Source organism: Sapajus apella, unplaced genomic scaffold (assembly GCF_009761245.1).
Source record: "Sapajus apella isolate SASKATOON/1434 unplaced genomic scaffold, GSC_monkey_1.0 scaffold8, whole genome shotgun sequence".
Taxonomy (NCBI): Eukaryota; Metazoa; Chordata; class Mammalia; order Primates; family Cebidae; genus Sapajus; species Sapajus apella.
Window position 1 is genome coordinate 2594979 of NW_022436948.1, and position 22713 is coordinate 2617691.

At 55.9% G+C, this 22713-nt stretch overlaps 1 protein-coding gene across 2 annotated transcripts in view; it reads right to left on the minus strand.

The window, feature by feature from the left end:
* AGPAT3 (1-acylglycerol-3-phosphate O-acyltransferase 3) overlaps window positions 1–22713 on the minus strand; it is a 110107-nt gene that overhangs the window by 44698 nt on the left and 42696 nt on the right. Inside the window, exon 1 of one of the 2 annotated variants that reach the window (XM_032276744.1) lies at window positions 2595–2669. The exons of the other annotated variant lie outside the window; for it this stretch is intronic. The gene's annotated coding sequence lies outside the window, so the exon portion shown is untranslated. Of the gene's footprint in view, window positions 1–2594; window positions 2670–22713 lie in introns of those variants that run through there. 2 annotated transcript variants of the gene reach the window in all.

Here is a 22713-nt window from a genome sequence, read left to right on the forward strand (position 1 = left end):
CAGGAGTGCCAGCCCCAATCAGGAGTGCCAGCCCCACCCAGGAGTGCCAGCCCCACTCAGGTTTGCATGTGGGGTGTTCTTCAATCATAAGGCAAACACGCTACAATTCAGAACAGTAGGTGAATGGGGAATTCCTTTTAAAAGCAAAACGAAAGATTTCTATTAGAGAAAAATACTTGGGGGCACCAGCATCCCAGGGACCCACAGTCTACTCTAAATATGTCGCTTTTTTTTTTTTTTTTTTTTTGAAGAAAGGAAAAAAGCTTGCTCACATCATGAAGATTTTAACAAATTTTAGGGCAAGGAGACAGACGGCACAGTTGCAAATCCCTGGGGAAGCCCTTTCTGCTGAGGCACCGGGGCCTGAGAGCTGCCCTGGGCGGAGCTGACGCAGGAGAGCCAGGCGGGCGCCAGGCACGGCTCCACTCAGAAGCGCCAGGCCTCCGCAGCTCCATCCAAGAGGCTGCGGTCGAGGAGAGGAAAGGAGGTCTTGTTTTTGCTGAGGCATCTGAAGGCCGAGCTCTCTGTGAAGTCTCTGTGGGCAGCAGTGAGGTGAGCGAGGGGCAGAGCTCGCTCACGAGTGTGTCTTTGAACACAGGCATTACCAGTATGCCACCTGATTCTCACTGTGTCTTCCTCTGCTGGAGAAATCCCTGCACATTAGCAGGCACTAACACTCCAGCTTTACCAGGCCATTCTTCCGGAGGGAGGCGCTGTGGCCGCATGCCAGGCGGGCAGAGGCACTGACCCCACTGAGGACGGGGTCCTCTCTGAGATAGATGAAGGCTGCAGGTGCGCCCACAGGAAAGTCCACAGCCCCCCGGAAGCAACACCATGCTCGCCACTGCTAAGAGAGGCTCAGGAACCTGGCTGGGGTTGGAGGCCTGCTGCCAGTCTGGCGTGATGTCAGCCACAGTGGACCGGGGCCACGCTCTCCTCCTCTCTCTCTGCTTTCGCTCCAGTCCTGGCCTCTTTGGGCCGCACAGCTGGGGTGGTCTCTCTGGCCTTGGCGTCCCCTCTGTGAAGTGAGCAGGTTGTCCCAGGGGTGCCTGAACCGCAGCTGTGGGGGCCAGGGTCAGGGCCACAGCGTGGGAGCGTTACATGGGAGCCAGGAGCAGAGCCTAGAGCTGGCTTAGGGATGGCTGGCCAGGCTCCGCTACTGCTCTACACGCTGGCTTCCGACATGAGCCGCCATCAGGGAAAAAGCCGGCGTGATGTGTGCTCAGAGCACGAGCTCCTCCGTGGCCGCCTGCGATGAGGACGCCGCGTTGTCCTTCTTGCCCCACATCTGGGTCACGGCCTTTCTCAAAAGGAAAGAAAAATCCCTTCCTGGGAGAGTTCTTCTCTTTCCATGTCTGAATAACAAACTCCCCAAACGCCAGGTGGACCCAGAACCCCGGAGCCCTGAGGCCCCAGAAACGTGCTACCCACTGAGCGGCCGGCATCTGTGGCCAGGCCTGAGGCCTCTCTGAGCTCTACAGAGGCAGCACCCAGGACCAGGTGCAGAGGCCCCTGAAGGCCACTCCTGGACTTGACCTCTAAGGCCACGTCTCCCTGGAAAAAGAGTCTGTGAGGATACTAGGGCCTGTGCTGGCCCTGCCCTCCTCCTGAATGGCTCCATGCATGCCAGGGCCAGGCGCTGGGGGCAATCCCAGTTGGGCACCCCGCAGACCCAGGCCACAGCGCGGTCAGGCCCTGGCTCAGCCTCCCTGGGGGTGGGAGGGAGGTGGGGTCAGGGTACTGCTGCTGGGAGCGCTGCCTCTTGGGGTGCCAGCTTTTACACTTGCTTTTGGGGGGTATCCTGAACCTGCCTCCTGCTCCCTCACCACTCAAGGCCACCACACTGGCCTGGTGTGTGACATCAACTGATGCCCACACAGCGAAGTGTGCCAGCACACACAGCACTCTGATGGCTTTTCTCAGTTCTCCAGAACAGGCAGGTGCTCCCGCCACTGCTTCCTCATGCTCTCAGCTGAGAAGCCCCTCTGTCCAGCCTCTGCACCGGTTCTGTGGGTGGCATGTGAGTGGCATGTAAGAGTGGTGTGGGTGGCACATGGGTGGCATGGGTGGCAAGCAGCACAAGGGTAATGTGTGGGTGGCGTGTGAGTGGCATGGATGGCGTGAATGGCATGTCAGTGGGACGTGAGTGGTGAGGGTGGCGTGTGAGAGACGTGGGTGCCGTGTGAGTGGCGAGGGTGGGGTGTGACTGGCGTGGGTGGCGTGTGAGTGGCGAGGATGGCGTGAGTGGCATGGGTGGCGTGTGAGTGGCGAGGGTGGCGTGTGAGTGGCATGGGTGGCGTGTGAGTGGCGAGGGTGGCATGTGAGTGGCGTGGGTGGCATGTGAGTGGCGTGGGTGGCATGTGAGTGGCGTGGGTGGCGTGAGTGGTGTGGGTGGCGTGCGAGTGGTGTGATGTGATGTGGGCAGTGAGTGTGGCTTGCTCTGTGCTGTGGCTCCTCCACCACAGGCACGTGGCCTCCTGATGCTCCCACCTACCTGAATGTCACCCGGCTCACGACCATGGCTTGATCCCGCCCCTCCGCAGGTTCCCCCCATCCCCTCCTCTGCCCCACCGCTGCACATGTCCTTGTCTTACTTCCAGTTAACCCGCTGGGCCTAAGGAAACAGTTCGTTTCTTCCCGGGCCTCTCCTCTCTCTGACATCTAAGCCACAGTGACTGTGTAACATCCTAGTGGAGGCCCAGCACTGCCACACAGGCCAGGGCCAGGCAGCCGAAGGCCTGGGGACTTGTGGAGCCTCTGTGGCCTCTTATGAGGTCGCCATCCCTGAGCATGGGCACAGCAAAAGAAGGCCAGGCCTGGAGGCCCCTCCCACTGCCCTTGGGATAGGGGGACAGGCACACTGTGGTGAGAGAGCTGGCGTGTGGGAGCTGGTGCTGGGGGGCTGGCGTGTGGGAGCTGGCGCTGGGGGGCGCTGGAGTGTGGGAGCTGGCGCTGGGGGGTGCTGGAGTGTGGGAGCTGGTGCTGGGGGGCTGGAGTGCGGGAGCTGGTGCTGGGGGGCGGGCGTGTGGGAGCTGGTGCTTGGGGGGCTGGCGTGTGGGAGCTGGTGCTGGGGGGCCAGAGTGTGGGAGCTGGTGCTGGGGGGCGGGCGTGTGTGAGCTGGCATGTGGGAGCTGGTGCTGGGGGGGGCTGGCGTGTAGGAGCTGGTGTGGGGGGCTGGCGTGTGGGAGCTGGTGCTGGGGGCTGGCGTGTGGGAGCTGGTGCTGGGGGGCGGGCGTGTTTGAGCTGGCATGTGGGAGCTGGTGCTGGGGGGGCTGGTGCGGGAATGCCGTCCTCTGGCTCTGGCAGCTGGTGCTTGGGCCTGCACTCGGATAAAAGCTGCCAGGGCCTCTGTGCCTCTGGCATGGGGCGTCCTCCCCTGAACCCCCTCGTCCTTCCCACGCGCTGCCACTCCCACAGTCACTGCTACTTGAGGAGACTACTGGAGTCAACCCCAGCACCAAGCGCTTCCGAGCTGTGCCTCAGTTTCCTCAACCATAAAGAGAATAACAACACACTGATGCCAGCGGGCTGTGGAGAGCCAAAGACCACCAGGGCGCACCCAGAACAACGCCGGGCATGGAAAATGGCAAGAGGCAGCCAGGAGCAGGGTACTGTCATCTGCATTCCCACACCTTCCCCAAGGAGAAAACGGACAGCAGAGCTTTAAAAAAATACACAACGAAAGCAAACACAGACAACTGGGATTACGGCAAAGTCAACAGCTTCTGCACGACCGAGGGAACAACAGGTAAAGAGAAAACCCCGAGGGACAGGAAACCCAGCAGACCACATGCCCAATGCAGGCCCAGCATCCACGGAAGAAAGGGGCTCAGGCTCAACAGCAGGAAAGCAAACAGCAAAGGACCCCACAGCCGCGCCACGGAAGGAGCCACGCCGATGGCCAGCAGGTTAACGAGGAGGTGCTTGGCATTATTCACTGTCAGGGGAATACAAACCGAAGCCACGGGTAGGTGTCATCTCATGCCAGGCTACCATCAAGACTGCGAATGGACAGGCGTTGACGGGAATGCAGAGAAAGGGGCCCCTGCCCACTGTGGGAGAGCGTGCCAATCACTGCAGCCACTACACAAACCGTTTGGAGGTGCCTTAAAAATCAACTACCGGCCGGGCGCGGTGGCTCACGCCTGTAATCCCAGCATTCTGGGAGGCTGAAGCAGGTGGATTACTGAGGTCAGGAGTTCAAGACCAGCCTGGGCAACATGGTGAAACCCCATCTCTACTAAAAATACAGAAATTAGCTGGGCACAGTGATATGCACCTGTAATCCCAGCTACTCGGGAGGCTGAAGCAGGAGAACTGTTTGAGCCCGGGCGGCAGAGGTTGCAGTGAGCTGAAACTGTGCCACTGCACTCCAGCCTGGGCCACAGAGCAAGACTCCCTCTCAAAAAAAAAAAAAGGAACTACCCCAGCAATCCCACTCCTGGGTATGTATCTTAAGGATCTAAAGGAACTGAAATCAGTGTGTCAGAGACACCTGCAGCAGCCACGCGATGGAGCAGCCCGTGCGCCCACCAACAGACAAATGGATAGACAGTGTGTGGTGCGTCAACGCAGCATGTCACTACTCAGCCATAAGGAAGAAGGAAGTCCTGTCACTGGCAACCTCACAGGTGAACCCCGTATACGTGACACTCAGCGGAATCAGCCACTCACAGAGCGACACGTGCTGCATGACCTCACCCGCGTGAGAAACTGAAAACAGACATCTCGCAGGAACTGGGAAGATGCAGCAGCTTCCAGGGCTGGGGGCCGGCGCAAGGATGGGGAGGGGAGGTGTCGATGGAAGGGAGTTTCTGTTAGACCGGATGGAAGAGCTTGGGATCCGCCACACTGCGAGGCGACTGCAGTTAACAATAACGTTATCATGTTCCAAAACGGGGAAAAGAATCAGTTTTTAACATCCACACCACAAAAACGATGTTGATGAGCTGATCAATATGCTAATTAATTAATCTTTCTACAGTGTACACACAGATCACGTTACTCCATAAATATACACAATTATGTTTTCTCGATAGATACATAGGAAGGTAGGTAGGTAGGTGGGCAGGCAGGCAGGCAGATACACACACACACACACACACACACACGAGATTCTCTTCAGGTAAAAAGCAGAACTGAAACAAAACCTTGACCTGTAGGGAACACTGAGGTACTTGGAGCTTTCCATCATGCTCTACAGCAAACCTAGAATGTTTAGAATCACGGTTTCACTTATTTTGAAACAATGGATTTTGGCATAAGACCTTTGCCCAAATACCCTTCCAGTGGTGTTTCAGATGAATGGGAGCCGCACCGTCTGAATCCCGACGACGCTGCAGGTGGCTGGGAACACGCAACAACAATCAACACCGAGGTGCGTGGCAGTTCTCTGGGAGTCTGCTAACGTGGCTGACGTGGCGTCCTGCTTCCACGTGGCTCTTCACTGTTTACCTCTATGTCTCTTTTTTAAGGTTAAGAAGAACAAAGCTCATCTGAACATATTACCCAAGCAAATGTCATTGGAATACAGTATCTCCAGATTATTTCCCTGGACCTGAAAACGTGACGATTTATACAAAAATATTAAGAGAGAAGAACAAAATATACAGATGCAATTTCCCGGAGGCCTCCTGAGAGCCGCAACATAAAATAGCGTGTTTTTAGGATGTCAATAAAATCTTTCAGATAAATCCCACGAAGTTTCCACATTCCCTTTCTCATGCCAGTGACTGAGCGAAACTGCAGGTGACATTAACACCTCCCAGCGGTGGGAGGCCACTAGCACCGGACACGAGGAACGTGGGCGACCTGCACGCAGGTGTCACTGTGACGTGTTTCTAAAAGCTCTGCTTCCCTCGTCTGGGGTCCGCACCAACTCTAGGTCTGGACAAGGAAACCAACCGGGAGGTTCATCGGGCCACCTAGTCATGGGCCCTTTGAGAAGAGGTGATGGCAAACCCGCCCCAGGGCCCCACACTGGGTCCCTGACAAGCCTCAGATACACACTCACCCGACTCCAGAGCCCCAGAGCCCTCGCCCCAGGACCTCACGTAGGGGGGCCATAAAAACAAACCAGCCCTAAAAAACAACCTGCAATGCAGAACAGGAACACACGGGAAGGAGGTGGCGCCCGCCTGAGAGGACAGGGCAACAGGCCCCTTGCATGTGTCACCAGCAGCCTGAGGACCACAGCGGGCCTGGTACGGGGACACCTGAGGAGCTGCCTCCTGTTGCCCCGGTCGGGGGGAAAGCTGCCCCTACAGCGGCCCCCTGGGATGTGCCAGCAAGCCCTGCTTCCCTCTGTTCCTCTCAGCCCAGGCGGGCACCCCCACCTCACCCCCACGTTCTCCTTACCTGGACAGAAACACCCACCCACCCTTGCCTCCCCAGGCCTGCCCACTGCGGACTCCCACGATTGGGGTCTGCAGCCTCTAATTTCACCAGGCAGGGCTTGGTACCCGCAAGGTCTGAGAAAGGCTGAGGGAACAGGGAAAAGAAGAAAGGTTGTGCTGCTGAGACAGCACAGCCAGGTCACGCGGGCCACAGCGAGGTCACGCGGGCCACGCCGAGGTCACACTCAATGACAGGTGCTTTACGCAAATGATCGCTCAGCGCTCAGCACAGCTTTGCCCCACTAGCACCACTGCCTCCGAAAATATCCTGCCCAGGACCACAGTCACTGTCAGGCCCAGGATGGGGAACCGGGCACACGGGAGCTGGCATCTGAGCCCCTACCCCACCTTGCAGCGGCTCTGCCCTGAGACCTCCCACCACCGTGTCCCCAGGGGCAGGACACCCGAAGGGGAAACCCGACTTCTCTCTGCCTCAGACTCTGTGGAGTGGCAGTGGATAACTCTATTCTCCACTTCCGTGACTTCCTGACGCACACAGAACCCCCAGCACGAGGCACCCTGGGTTCCAGGGGGAAAGGCACTCAGGTCCTCTCTCTCCAGCATGCCTGGGCTGTCATCGCTCGCTCACTCAAGAGGACACGTCTGTCGCCTGCGGCCAAGACAGGAGGACATTTATGAGGTTAATGAGAGGCTGCGAACCAGCTGGGAGCGCCATCTCACCAACCTGTTCATCTGGATTTAGTTCAGTTTTCAGCGAGGCCACTGATGGGGGCGGGACCCCAACAGGGAGGGGCGAGGCCCAGCACTCACGAGCCCACTCTGCCCACCCTGCCCACCCTCCTGCCTGAAGAATTCGGGCCACAGCTTCTCCCTCCATCCCAGGGAGGGGCAGCATCCCCAGGCCAAGCCCTGCAGGTGTCCCCCATCCTGCCACGTACACTGGCCCCGAGGGCTCTGGGAAGCTGCGTCCAGTTCTGCAGGGACCAGGCTTTGCCCAGGACAGTGGCGCCTGGGGAGGTGGCTTTGCCGTAGCCAGCAGGCAGCTCCATCATGTTCTGCCAACCCCACATGCCCTTCACATCTTTAAATAAACGAATAAGGACACAAATAAAAATAGAAGCCCCACCATGGGAAGGCTCCTGGCTTTGACTCACTCTGGGGTCAGTGCGGGCCGTGTGGCAGAGGCTCCAGGAACAAGTGGGGATGGCAGGCAGCGGGTGACACAGTGTCCTTGCAATTCACATGGGGACACGGCGCAGGTTACTATGCCAACCAAACAAAGCACACACAGCCACAGATGCCCCAGAGCCCGTCTCCTGCACCCTGAAGCCCATCAGAACCATCCTACACCACCGCACAGCCGTAGCGCCCCGTTTCCATGAAAGGTGGGCACACAGAGCCCCCCACCCACAAGGGGCACCAGCCAAGGGGGCAGGGGCCTCCTTCTGAGGGTCACAGGGGACTGGCCATCGCCACTCTGGCACCTCACACTGGAATAAGGAGAACGCACAGAGTTTTCAGGATGTGTAACGTCTGACGGGGGCAGAATCATGTGGTCACCCAAAGACAGTCACGGTCACGAGCAGACGGCGTGGGGGTGGTGGGTACTCACGGCTGAGGAACCTGCCGGAGCCACCGAGGGCGGGACCGAGGCACAAACTCCACAGGGCAAAAAGGATTGGTGTGGGAATACATTTCAGCTCATTATGAAACAAAATTAGACAGCTCTGTATCTGTAGTATCTGTAGGTAGCCCAACACGCACGAACACACCCTCCTCAGTAATCTGATTGCATTTCCAGTAATGAGTGCCCCAGCTTGAAACACATCCCAGAAGGAAAACTCCTACACGAAAAGCAAGATTTCTAAACAAAACGTAGTTTCAGGCGTGAAACCTGCTGGAACCATTACCACGATTCTTCAAATGCACATGCACCAGCTTGCTCTGATCCTAAGCATCCCAAGTAAAACACTGAAACTTATGTCGAACCTTAAGACAGCGCAGGGAGCGGCATGGGCCCCTGCAGCCTAAGGGTCGGGAGAAGCGAGGCCTCTGTCCCCGGGCGGAGGCACTGGGCCCACCACGGCACCGCCCACACTGCTCTGCACAATCTCTTGATGAACCTTACCCTATTTCAATAAAGTAAAAGTGATGAGCTGTGAAACGCTGTCACGCCATAAGCAAAACGATCCCTCCCACAATGTGTATGGTAGTCAAAAAGGACGGAGAGGCCCGTGTGGCGGCGCACACCTATAATCCCAGCACTTTGGAAGGCCAAGGTGGGAGGACCGCTTGAGCCCAGGGAGTTGAGACCAGCCTGGGCAACACAGCAAGACCCCCATCTCTACCAAAAAATATTTTAATTAGCCGGGTATGGCAGTATACACCTGTAGTCCCAGCTACTCAGGAGGCTGAGGCAGGAGGATGGCTTGAGCCCAGGAGGTGGAGGCTGCAGTGAGTTGTGATCTGCACTCCAGCCTGGGCGACACAGCCAGACCCTGTTTCTTTTCTTTTCTTTTTTTTTTTATTTTTATTTTTTTTGAGACAGAGTCTCACTCTGTTGCCCAGGCTAGAATGCAGTGGCACAATCTCAGCTCACTGCAACCTCTGCCTCCCAAGTCAAGCAATTCTCCTGCCTTAGCCTCCTGAGTAGCTGGAATTACAGGCGTGGGCCATCACACCTAGCTAAGTTTTGTATTTTAAGTAGAGACAGGGTTTCACCAGGTTGGCCAGGCTGGTCTTGAACTCCTGACCTCGGGTGATCCACCTGCCTCGGCCTCCAAAAGTGCTGGGATTACAGGTGTGAGCCACACCTGGCCTTAGACTCTGTTTCAAAATAAAAAATAAAAAGGAACATAGAGATAACCTGAATGCCCAGCAATAGGGAAAGGCTCGGTGACACTTGCTGTGTTTGCCTGACTGCTGAAGTTACTGCATAAGGCCACGCAGCTGCCTGGGAGATGGCTTATCAAACACCGGCCCGAGGAATGCCAGGAGCAAGCACACGCACACGTGGACTCATACATGTTCTTAGCATGGACACCCCTGGCAGGACGGCCTGTCGCAGGCACAGGAAGCCTCAGTCCCACCTCCCCCTGCAGGCAGAGCCCCCTCAGGAGGAGGATCCCAGGGAGGAAGGGAAGAGAAAGACCTAGAAGCCGAGGAACTGAGAGGGAACTGCCATTGGTGGGGGTTTTCAGTCTCTTCTGCACACACTGTGTGCCCGGCCCACCTGTCTCTCCACAAACTCTCCCTGCAGCCTGTGCGCTCCCAGGGACTGGCCAGGGACCTGCTGGGGCACCAGAAAGCAGGAGGGGAGGGTGGGGAGGGCCACTGCCTGGCCTCAGAGAGGGACCCTGTGCACTCACTCACTTCCTCCCTCGGGGTGACGGGGGTCGGGGAATGGAGCTCGGCTGCTCCCCAGAATGACAGGGATCATCCTGCGTGTGTGTGTGCGTGCGTGCGTGTGTGCGTGCATGTGTGTGTGTGCGTGCATGTGTGCGCGTGCGTGTATGCATGCGTGTGTGTGTGCGTGCATGCGTGTGTGCGTGTGTGTGCGTGCGTGTGTGTGTTCCTTAACACTGTGTCAGCAATTCTCGGCAGGCACTTTCTAAACAGTGATGGTGTCAAACTCAGGGTGGTGGTCTGCCTGGAAGCCCTGGTGAAGAGGATGGCTGTGGCTGGAGTTTAAACCATCACGCCCTTGGCCTGCCTGAAATCATCCCTTCTTATTGTGCACGGGAGCCTTCCACGTCCAGCGAGGATCATGGCTTCCGGCGAGCCGAGTGGTTATTCCCTGTTTCTGCTGCGTCCAGGAGCCGCGTCCAGCTGGCTCAGCTTCCCAGGGCGCAGGGCAGCAGGCGCCGCGTCAGCCCTGCCAGGACGCAGCAGGCCCAGCTCCCTGGAGAGGGAGCGTGCATGCTTCCCAAACACCAGTAGGACGAGTTCTAGAATTCTGGGAAAGGCGTCCTAACTTGAGCTGGGGGGCCCGTTCCCAGGCACGTCAGTCACCCTCACCAGGCCCCTCAGCAGGCCAGGACCAACCCGGCAGCTCTGTGGCCCCACACGTTCACTCCTTACACCTTACAGATGAGGAGACCGAGGCACAGAGAGAGTCAGCAGCTTGCCCAAAGCGTCACACCGAGTTAGCAGCAGAATCGAGACTCACACCCAAGCCATCTCACCACAGAATCACTGCTCCCATAGACAGGAGCTGAGGACCAAAACCAACCCAAGTGCTCATCTCACATCTCTGAAAAGGAGATTTCCCATCAGCTGACAACACTTGAGCCTCCAGCTGGAAAGAAGCCTGCTGTGGTTTCGGACGGGAAGGGCAGAGAGGCGCTGGGCACTCAGAAGGAGCTTCCTTTCACTCACTTCTAAAATCAGGTCTCGGTGGATTGGGAAGACACAAAGACTCAGGCCTCCAGTCGGCCGGGAGCACCAGCCTGACAGCCTCAGCCTGGGGAGACAGACCCACCCAGTCCTCAGCTGCAATGAAAACATTTCAGGCAAGAAACACTGCTGTTTAAAAAAGATTCTGCAAATCTATAAATAGATATACCTAGTATGTACCCCCCAAAATTAAAAATACAAGATTTTGTAAAGTAATGGTGTTTTATAAAAGAAAGTAATACAGCTCGCTGTAAAAATTGTAAATCAAGCCAAGGTACATGGTCAGAAGGGAGCTCTCAGTCCTCACCCCCTCTCCATCCCAAGACTGGCCACTGTTAAGATCTGGTGTTGGTTGGTGGCTCACACCTGTAATCCCAGCACTTTGGGAGGCTGAGGCGGGTGGATCCCTTGAACCCACCAGCCTGGGCAACATGGCAAAACCCTGTCTCTCTCTCTCTTTTGCTTTGAGACAGAGTCTTGCTCTGTTGCCCAGACTGGAGTGCGATGGTACGATCTCGGCTCACTGGAACCTCCACCTCCTGGGTTCAAGCAATTTTCCTGCCTCAGCCTCCCAAGTAGCTGGGATCACAGGCGCCCACCACCACACCCGGCTAATTTTTTGTATTTTTAGTAGAGATGGGATTTTGTCATATAGGCCAGGCTGGTCTCAAATGCCTGACCTCAAGTGATCCCCCTGCCTTGGCCTCCCAAAGTGCTGGGATTATAGGCATGAGCCAACACACCTGGCCGTCATTTTTATTAAAAAAACAAAAACAAAACAAAACAAAAACCCCACGTCGATTCTTCTGGACATATGTGATTGTTAAATGCAGTCATGCATTGTGACATCGTGTGACGCTATCCCTTCAGTTTCCCGCTCCGTGCTACAATGGGAGGCTTTCAGGTGGGGTTCCTCTCAAGCACGTGTGGCCCCTGCAGCCGTCTGTTCTCTGGGAGAATGAAACACCAGAGCCAGCCCTGGGACCCCCAGGGGATCCCAGATGAAATCACTCCCATTCCTGCCACACAGATGCACACACGCCCTCCCTGCTAGACCGCCCCACCCACGCTGTCCTACACATTACCTGACGTGGTCCCCAGGCAAACAGCCTGTTCAGCCAAGGACAGCAGAGGATGGCTCAGCACCTTCTCAACGCCAGTGCGTTACTCAAGAACGCTCCAGATTTCAGCGCTGCGGAGGACAGGGCTGAAGGGCTGGAGTCCCTGCCCCAAGCAGGTGTCTGTGTCTCAGGCAAACGTCTAAAGATGACCTCGACCGTGGGGCTGACCCAGCGGGAGAAGGCTAGCCACACTCAGCAGCCACCGTGCCACTGAATGTTCCAGTGGCCACAGTAAAATGCAGAGAAAGGTGGAATTAACTTTAACGATGTGTTTTACGTAACCCAACACGCCCAAAACATCACAGACTTCTCCATCGGACATCGTGAAATCCCATACTATTTCCAGCTCACAGGGCCTCGCACGTGGACCTCGCCACCTCTCCCGGGCGGGCAGCTGCGTGGGGCTGGCAGCCACCACACCAGAGGGGCTGGGTCTGGCTTTGTTACTCCTCGGCCTGCCCTGACGGAGGAGGTGGGGTGGACTCAGGAGCTCCATGTGGGGGTGTGGCGCTGGAGACAGGCACAGACTAGAAATGTGCAGGTGCCCGAGTCCACACAGGGTTACAGGGTGGGGGGGCACCAGCCACGGGGCTGCAAGCCAATGCCCCCTGAGAGGACTGGGCAGAGCCGGGGGGCACTGGGGTGGGGGCTGAGGAAGAGTCCAGCCCAGAGGGTACAGGCTTGGCAACAGCATGGGATCTGAGAGCAGGGCCCCAAGCCCCTGTTCTCCCTCCCCCTGTTGTCCACCCACAACAACTCCGTTGCCTCAGTCAGCCGGCGAAGACAGAGCTCTGCTCCGGGGCAGCCTGGCTGACCTTATCTGTTGGACGCACGGGTCAGGTCCCTGGCTGGAGCGTGTGAGCAGCAGGAGATGGCTTTCATCTGCCTGCCCAGGCTCGGAGGGGCGGGGCAGGACAGGGCGGGGAGGGAAGAATCTTGCTGGACCCTCTGTTGCCCAAGGAGAGGGACGAACCCTGCCCTCCTCCCCTATGACCCAGAGTCCCTGCAAGCCAGGACGGCAGAAGCAGCCTGCAACATGGCCTGGAGCGCCCACAGGAGGGCCCGCGACAGTGCCCACGGCCGTCCACAGCAGCTGGACCAGCGCCAGCGAGGGAAGAGAGTCCTGCCCGGGCAGGTGCCTTGGCCATCTTCCCCTTCTCACTGTCACAGAGAGACTGACCACGGGGGCATGACCAGGCCCCAGCCCCACGGAAGAGGCCAAGTCAGGAGTGGGGTGACCACATGTCAGTGCCGTGGCTGAAGTGCAGTGAGGAAGGGTCCACGAAGAAGCAAGAAAATGCCTCTTCATAGAGCTCAGGTGAGAGGTCAAAGACACACAGGGCCAGAAATCCTGACAGCTCTGCCATGTTGTAGGAGGTGCTGGCTGCTGTCCCAAAATGCACACGCTCCCATGCTCCTCGCCAATACGACAGCCCTGCACCCAGCCCACAGGTGACAGCCCGGGCCCATCACAGCAGGGTGGGGCTCAGGGAGAGTCTTCAAAAGGAAAAGCCCAGGCATGCCCTTCTCAACTCTCCTGCCTGGAATGCAGGTGAAACAGCCAGGGCAAGGCAGCTGTCTTCAGACCAGCAAGCCACAGAGGACAGAAGACAGGGCCTGAGCATGAATTCGGAGGAGGCCAGGGTTTCTGGGGCCTGCTGGGGCGGCAGCCCCCACTCTGACCTCCTGACTGTTAACAGGAGGAAGACAGGTCTGCTATTCGTGAACGTGCTTGCAAAGGCAGGGCCTGCTCCTAACGGTGCGGACCTTGGAAGCTGCGTGATAAGCGGCAGGTATTTGCTGCTCTTAGTCCCTGGTTCCTGACACAAAGTTCATAAATTCCTTGTAATATCCTGAGTGGGAAGAGTGACAGGAGTATCTGCTGTTCTATTTGGTTCCTGTACAAAGTTCCTAAAACCTTACATTTCCCAAGGGATGGGAGCATCTACTGCTACTCCTGACAAGCCCTTTCAATCCCCAAGTGACAGGTGACTGGCGTGGCCCACAACAGCACCCCTGCCCACCGTGCTCCAGGAAGCATAGGGGCTGAAGCCCAGGCTGCCTCCAAACTCTTGGACAATGGGTTTCATGGCTGGCGAACTCACCCACATGCGGGGAGGCCCGTGCACCCCAGCTCCCCAGAGACAGAAGCTCGGGCACCCAGGACCCCCAGGCCTCACCCTGCACCCCTTCTACCTGGCCGTCCATTGGATCCTTCATGACACCCTTTACAATAAGCCAGCAGACACAGTCGGGGCTTCCTGGAGTTTGTGAGCCAACTCAAAGGCACTGTGGGAACCCCAGCTTCCAGCCAGCTGGGTCATGGGTCATAACCTAGGACTGGCATCTGACAGTGGGGCAGTCCTGTGGGACTGAGCCCTGGCCCCGGGGCATCTGACATGGACTCCAGGCCCATAGCGTCGGAGCTGAGTGGAACTAAGGATGCCCAGCTGGTGTGCCCGGGAGAACTGCTTGGGGTGGGGAACATCCGGGCAGCTCATCGCGGCCGTGTTCTGTGCTGCGTATGAGAGTGGAGTAGGGAGAAACTCTTTCTTTCCTTTTCATAGGGGAAAAATGAACGCATCTTCAATTGTAGCTCCTGCTATCAGTGCAGGCTGCTTCCCAAGGTGCTACCCAGTCCCCAGGTGCATCTGGAGGTACGCGGAGTGTCCCCTGACAGCGGCTCCCCCCACCCCACTTGATGCCAGTGCCTCCAATTGCAGCATAAAGAGCTCTGTGCACCTGGCCTGGATCCCACCCTCCTCTCCTGGATTCCATCCCCCTATACGGGATTCCACCCCCCATCCTGGATGATTCCACCCCCTCTCCTGGACTATTCCATCCCCCTCCCCTGGGCTATTCCACCCCCCTCTCCTGGATTCCACCCCCCTCTCCTGGACGATTCCACCCCCCTCTCCTGGACGATTCTGCCCCCCTCCCCTGGATGATTCCGCCCCCCTCTCCTGGATGATTCCACCCCCCTCTCCTGGATGATTCCACCCCCTCTCCTGGATTCCATCTCCCTCTCCTGGAATGAACCCAGCGCTGTCTGCATTTGTTTTCCTCGTGCCAGCGTAGACACCTGCAGCTGGTTTCCCTTGGGAGGTACACCCTTCACAATCTAAAACCCCTGTATGAGTGTGGGGGGAAAGAAACGGGGAGTCCTGACACAGAACAGACACTCATACCCCAGAGCCCGCCCCGCGGGGGACAGGCGCCGATGCCCAGACCCCGGGCCGGCTCTGCCACCACCACAGGGCAGCCGGTCACATCACACATGGAACAAATGCAGCCCACCCACCTGGCAGCCCCGACGCCCATGGAGAGCCCTGCCTGGCTTGTGGCTCCTGAGCCGAGCCCTGAGCTAGAAGACCCCATGGAAGCCCAGCACACACTGCTGTTTCCCACAGAGCAGGTGGCTCCCGCCCAGCCTCCAGCCTTTGTCATGGGTCACATCCTGTGCCAGTGGGGGGACCCGGGCCCAGCCTCTCTGTGCCTTGAGGGTGGGGTTAAGGAAGGTCCCAGGCCAGCAGCCTCCTTCGAGGAATGAAGCAGGCCCCTGTGTGGCTCGGCCCAGGGTCCTGGGGGGCTGCACTCCTTCGCACGCTGTCCCCGGCACTTCCTGTTTGCTGATGTGTTCGCCATCCTCGCTTGGCCACCCCCACAAGGACAGGAGCCTCCTCAGTCACATCCGCTCCTCGTCCCCAGGCTGAGAAGGGCCCTGACAAACATATCACACACATGCTCTGCGAGACTCCCCCAGCAGCCTGGGCCTCCACATGCCCCGAGGCCCGGGGTACTCATCCCTGGCCCCAAGTGCCGGGCAGGGCCCTGGCCCGGGACAGGCCCCGTGTTGCTGGGTACAGCTCATTAAACCCCTCTGTGAGCCCACCGCAGCAGAGGCCAGCTCTGCCCACCCCACACCACTGGGCCTGGACATGGGAGCAGCAGCAGAGGAGAGGAGAGGCAGGAACCCCTTCCTGGAGGAGCCCCAAGGAGGCTCCAGGACCCCAGCTCCAGAGACACACACCACAGACGAGGGCAGCACCCAGCACAGGACCAAATACCCAGTGGGTGGCAGGAGGCCACGAAACCCCAGGACCAGAGACCCAGCGGGCGGCAGGAGGCCACAAAAACCCTGGCCCAGAGACCTAGCAGGCCACAAGAGGCCACGAAACCCTGGCCCAGAGACCCAGCAGGCCACAGAAAGCCACAGAACCCCCAAGGCCCAGAGATCCAATAGGCGACAGGAAGCCAAGGAAACCCCTGGCCCAGAGACCCAGCGGGCCACAGGAAGCCACTGAAACCCCAGGCCCAGAGACCCAGTGGGCCACAGGAAGCCACTGAAACCCCAGGTCTAGAGACCCAGTGGTCCACAAGTGGCCACAGAAACCCCCTGACCCTGGCACATCTGAACTCAGAATATTTTCTTTCTCAAAGCACAAAATAACAGAGTTCCTTGTAAGCAACTTGACTTCTGAAAAAAGACAAGACACTGCTTTCTTGGTGCTTCCTCGCACGGACAATGGGGGGTGGCTGTTGCAGAGCAGAAGCAGCCAGCACCTCCGAGCAGCTCCTGTCCACGCGCCTGACCGACCCCAGCCTCACACCCTCCTCCTCATGTCCCTGTCTCATTTCTCTTTCTTTCTGTCTTTTTTTTTTTTTTTTTTTTTTGAGACAGAGTCTTGTACTGTCGCTGGGCTGGAGTGTAGCAGCGCCATCTCGGCTCACTGCAACCTCTGCCTCCCAGGTTCAAGCAATTTTCCTGCCTCGGCCTCCCAAGTAGCTGGGATTACAGGCGCACACCACCACGCCCGGCTAAATTTTTATATTTTTAGTAGAGATGGGGTTTTGCCATGTTGCTCAGGCTGGTCTCGAAGGCCTGACCTCAGGTGATCCACCTGCCTCAGCCTCCCAAAGTGCTGGGATTACAGGCATGTGCCACCAAGCCCGGCCCCGTCTTTTTTTACCTAGGTGATGTGATCAAGGATTTCAACTTCTAAAGAAGGAAACCTTTTCCATGATAAAAAATCTCCCCCAAATAAAGAAGCTCATATTCTCACAACAGTCTATTGAGTATTTGCTAAACCTTCACAAAAATGGCAGGAAGAGACACAGAAATCAGGAAAAGAATGTCCCAACACTCGCAGTGACTGTGACTCCCTGGGAGCCATGAAATGTCCTCTCCACACTCACCCCACACCTTGTAGGGGAGGACAGATCTGACCTCTCCAGACACCCAGCTCAGAGAGGGAGGCTGTCAAGGAGGCTGTTAGTATCTTGTTAGAAAAGTAATTAACGCTTCATCCCTAGGAAAAAAGGGGCTCAGAGAATCAGCAGTGTGGAGCCAATTACTGATTAGCAGAAGAACCACCATCAACCCAGCTTCTTATTACCCACCAAAGTGACTGTCAAAGGCACTGACACTGACAAGCACTGCAGAGCCGCTCACTACCTGACACGGCTCAGGGTCTCACGGCTGAGGAAAACAAACTGTCCTTCCCTTCCACCCCGCATCCAACACTCAGCACACAATGCTCTGCTCACCAAAATAGGTGGGGATTTTGGCATCAGGAAATCCCCCAGCGCCAGGCCTCGCCCACGAGACTGTCCCACTGGTGACCTGTGCTCCTGACCACCCGGCTGGAAGCTGGGGTTCCCATGGTGCCCTCCTCGAGTTTGGTAATTTGCTAGGATGGCGCACAGAACTCTGGGAAACACTGTCGGCTGGCTTATCCTAAAGGGTGTTACGAAGGATCTGGATGTTATGGCGGACAGCCGGGCAGAGAGGGGCGCAGGGCGAGCCCTGGGGTGTTCAGAGCATAGGACTGTCCAGTGCCAAGGGCACACTCCAGGTTGTAGCCAGTGCTTCTGACCACCAGCTACAGGGTGGGTTCCCAATGACCCCTCCTCAAGTTTGATTAATTGGCCAGAGCAGCTCACAGAACTCAGGGAGGGAGACACATTTGCTGGTTACTATACAGGGCGTTAGAAAGGATACAGATGAAGAGATGCACAGGGCGAGGGACGGGGCGGGGGCTCGGAGCTTCCTCACCCTCCCCAGGGCTCCACCCTCCCAGAACCTCCCCGTGCTGGGCAGCCCGCCAGCCCCCCAACACTGTCCTTTAGGGAGTCTGTGGAGGCCTCAGCACACAGGCAGGATGGAGCACAGCACCGGCCACTGGTGATCAACTCCACCTCTGCGGGCTCCCTCCACTCCCCAGGGGTCCAGGGTGGAGTTCCAACCTCTCATCACGTGGTCGGCTGCCCTAGCAACCAGTCCCCCAGGAGGCTGTCCAGGAGCCCCAGCCACAGTCACCTCATTAGCAGCACCCAAGGTCGTAGGAGCTGTGTGCTGGGAACCAGGGCCGGAGACCATGTGTGTTTCTTACGACATCACAGGATCTCACTCACCAAGCATCACCTGCCCAGCTGCGTTCTCTCCTCTCAGCCCTGAGTCACACACACGCATTCACACACTCACACTCACACCTGCACTCACACTCTCAGACACTCAAATCCTTCACGCCCTCACACACTCACAATCTCTCACACTCATGCACTCTCACACTGACACACCCTCAGCCACAAACTCTCACACTCACACATTCTCACAATCTGTCACACTCAAACACTCTCTCACACACACACACAGGGTTGCAGACAAGGCGAGCATCCCAGCATGCTGTGGGCATTTGAAACAGGGAAGAAACGGACTGAAAAGGCGCAGCCACGCTCTCCGGGAGGGCAGCAGATGTGGTCAGAGACCCGCCCGCAGCGGGCTCCCCTCCCTTCTCCGAGCTTCAGGTGACAACGAGGATCCGGTCCAGAGAGCCCCCCCAGACTCCAGGAGCAGAGATGCAGATGCCTGCATGGCACCCACACGGCACCTGCACACCAGGAAACCCGGTTTGAAAACACCGTGGAACCAAAGTCCCGGCTCCAAGATCTTTAGATTATTTGGGAATAAAACACAGACACACATACCTGCTTCAGCAGCACGTACACTAAAACGGGAACGCGGCAGAGGGTGAGCGCTGCCCCTGTGGAAGGGCGACCCGCCAGTTCGTGAAGCGTTCAGTATTTTTGTTGGCGAGGATGTGGGGAACCGGGACCCCTCTACGCTGCTGGTGGGGATGTAAACGGGCACATCCGCCATGGCAAACAGCGTGGAGATTCCTCACAGAACTAAAAGTAGATCTACCATTCGGTCCAGCAGTCCCACTCCTGGGTATTGTTAAATACAGTGAACCCCAGGTTTCTCTTCAAAGACTCAGTGTGTCAGCATGTTCAGCTCTCTTATTCTTTAATTCTCTACTTTAAAGTTTAACTTCCTTGTAGTTTCAGTAAACAACCTTTTCCACCAGTTCTAATCAGTAGTTCACATCTGTTCCCCTAGTCCCCTGCCCCGTCCTGACTCATCCTGGTCACCTGCTCTGGTCACCTGCTTTGACCCCTAGCTACCTGCTCTGACCGTCCTTCCCGCCAAACTACCCACCCCGCCACTCCAGCTCGTACCCCTGCTCGCTTTAAGATAGCCAATAGGAATTAGCTTAGGCTGTGCGATCTAACCATAGCCAGCAGGGGAAGGATACAGCAGCAGGACTACCCGCACCAGGAATAAGAACCCCTTCCTCACCTTGTCCAAGGGTGCACTCGCCACTGCTCCATCTGTGAGCCACACTCTTCTACAGAAGTAAACTGTCTTAGGCCAGGGGCAGTGGCTCACACTGGTAATCCCAGGACTTCGGGAGGCCAAGGTAGGCGGATTACAAGGTCAGGAGTTTGAGACCAGCCTGGCTAACATGATGAAACCCCATCTCTACTAAAAATCCAAAAATTAGCCGGGTGTGGTGGCACATTCCTGTAATCCTAGCTACTCAGAAGGCTGAGGCAGGAGAATCACTTGAATCCGGGAGGTGGAGGTTGCAGTGACCCAAGATTGCACCACGGCACTCCAGCCTGGGTGAAGAGCAAGGCTCTGTCTCAAAAAAAAAAAAAAAAAAAACCTAATTAAGAAAATAGAGAATAAAAATATACAAATTAAGAAAAGAGTAGGGGCTATACACAGTGGCCCATGCCTGTAAACCCAGCACTTTGGGAGGCTGAGGCACGCAGATCACTTGAGCTCAGGAATTTGAGAGCGGTCTGGCCAACATGGTAAAACCCCACCTCTACTAAAAACACAAAAATTAGCCGGGCATGGTGGCACATGCCTGTAGTGCCAGCTACTCGGGAGGCTGAGGTGGGAGAATCACCTGAATCTGGAGGTCACAATGAGCTGAGATCACACCACTGCACTCCGGCCTGGGTGATAAAGGGAGACTCTGTCTCAAAAAAAGCAAAACAAGAAAAAAAGAAAATCATCATCAAAATAAAAACATTTAAAAAAAACCACACAGAAATAATTGCACATCTCTATGTAAATAAATTTGATAATCCAGATAAGGTAGATAATTTTCTAGGAGAAAAAATAATTATAAAGTGTGGCCATGGAAAAGATAGTTTAAACAGAATTATCTTTATGGAACTTTATATCATCAGGACAGACCCGTTTTTACAGAATTAAGATATCTGAGTGCTGGGTGTGGCGGCTCAGGCCTGTGATACCAGCTCTTTGGGAGGCTGAGCCGAGAGGACTCCTTGAGACCAGGAGTTCAAAACCGGCTTGGGCAACACGGCAAGACCCCCACCTCTACAAAACATTTAAAAATTAGCTGGGCATGGTGGGGCACACCAGCTACTCAGAAGGCTGAGGCGGGAGGATTGCTTGAGCCCAAGAGTTCAAGGCTGCAGTGAGCCAAGACCACACCACTGCTCTCCAGCCTGGGCAAGAGAGTGAGACTTCATCTCTAAAAAAGAAAGAAAACTCTACATGGAATCTCTTATTAAAAAAAAAAAATTAAAATTAAAATAATTAAAATATCTATTAAACAGTTTTGTTAAATTTAGTTCTAACAAAAAATACCACAGGCGGATGATATCACAAGTGAATTCTACAAATCCTACGAGAATAGACGATTTTAACATTAATTAAACTTTCCCAGAACATAAAGAAGGAAGATGTCCCAATCCCTTTAATGAGGCAACGGTGACATAAAATTCACAAGGAGAAAGAGTGCAGAGGAAAGGGAGGAAGGAAATTTGTCTAAATTACCATCTCAAACCGTGGCGTGAGGACCCCAGGGGCCCCGGACCTCGCTGGTGGGGGTTCTGAGAGCCTCGCCTCACAGGCGCCTAGTCTCACCCGGCATAATTTTCTTTGTGAGCCTCAACCACGACACAACGCAACAGGCTGCTCACAGAGGCAGAGCCACGTCAGCCGCGGCCTCTGAGGTCAGACATCAAAGAGACGGGTGAAAATAGAAAACAGGATCACTCTCCTTACTAATTTTGGAAACTATGGGTTTTCTTTATAAAAACTGGTTTATCCCAGGACACAGGAAAAAATACTTTTTGTACCCACTGGGTTTATTGCTGCTACTCTGAAATGAATTATTAAATATTTTTAAATGTTCTTAGCATTCGTTTCTAACCTAGCGTATTTCCGTATCACACTGGAAGTCTCTCGATGTCGGCACTCCTGGTATTTGGGATGGGATAACTCTGCTGTGGGCCCGCTGTGCCCCAGGGCATTCAGCAGCCTCCCTGGTCTCTGCACATTCGATGCAGAAGTGGCTGTCCCCCAGCAGCTACCAACTAAAAACATCTCCTGCCATTGCCAAATGTCTGCCAGGAGACAAGGGGAGTCGCCCCCCAGTTGAAGACCACAGGAGCTGTAACGCAAAAGCAAATCTCTTTGGGGTCCTCAATAAATTTTTTCTTAAGACAGGGTCTCACTCTGTCACCCAGGCTGGGGTGCAGTGAAGTGATCTCGGCTCACTGCAACCTCCACCCCTGGGGCTCACGTGATCCTCCCATCTCAGCCTCACAAGTAGCTGGTACTAGAGGCATGCGCCACCATGCCTGGATAATTTTTGTATTTTTTATAGAGACAGGATTTCGCCATGTTGCCCAGGCTGCTCTCAAATTTCTGAGTTCAAGCAATCCACCCACCTGAACCTCCCAAAGTGCTGGGATTATAGGCATGAGCCACCACACCCGGCACTTAATAATTTTTTCTTTTTTGAGATGGAGTTTCACTCTTATTGCCCAGGTTGCAGTGCAATGGCGCGATCTCAGCTCACCACAACCTCTGCCTCCCGGGTTCATGCAGTTCTCCTGCCTCATCCTCATGAGTAACTGGGATTACAGGCATGTGCCACCATACCCAGCTAATTTTGTATTTTTAGTAGAGACAGGGTTTCTCCATGTTGATCAGGCTGGTCTCCAACTCCCAGTCTCAGGTGATCCACCCTTCCTGACCTCCCAAAGTGCTGGGATTACAGGCGTGGGCCACTGTGCCTGGCCAATAATTCTTTTTATTTTTTAAGATGAAGTCTGGCTCTGACGGCCAGGCTGGAGTGCACTGGCGCAATCTCAGCTCACTGCAACCTCTGCCTCCCGGGTTCAAGCAATTCTCCTGCCTCAGCCACCTGAGCAGCTGGGACCACAGGCGCGTGCCACCACGCCTGGCTAATTTTTGTATTTGTAGTTGAGATGGGGTTTCACCACGTTGGCCATGCTGGTTTCGAACTCCTGACCTCGTGATCCACCCACCTCAGCCTCCCAAAGTTCTGGGATTACAGGGATGAGCCACTGTGCCCAGTCCAACAATTTTTTTTTTTTTTTTTTTTGGAGACGGAGTTTCACTCTTTTTACCCAGGCTGGAGTGCAATGGTGCGATCACGGCTCATCGCAACCTCCGCCTCCTGGGTTCAAGCAATTCTCCTGCCTCAGCC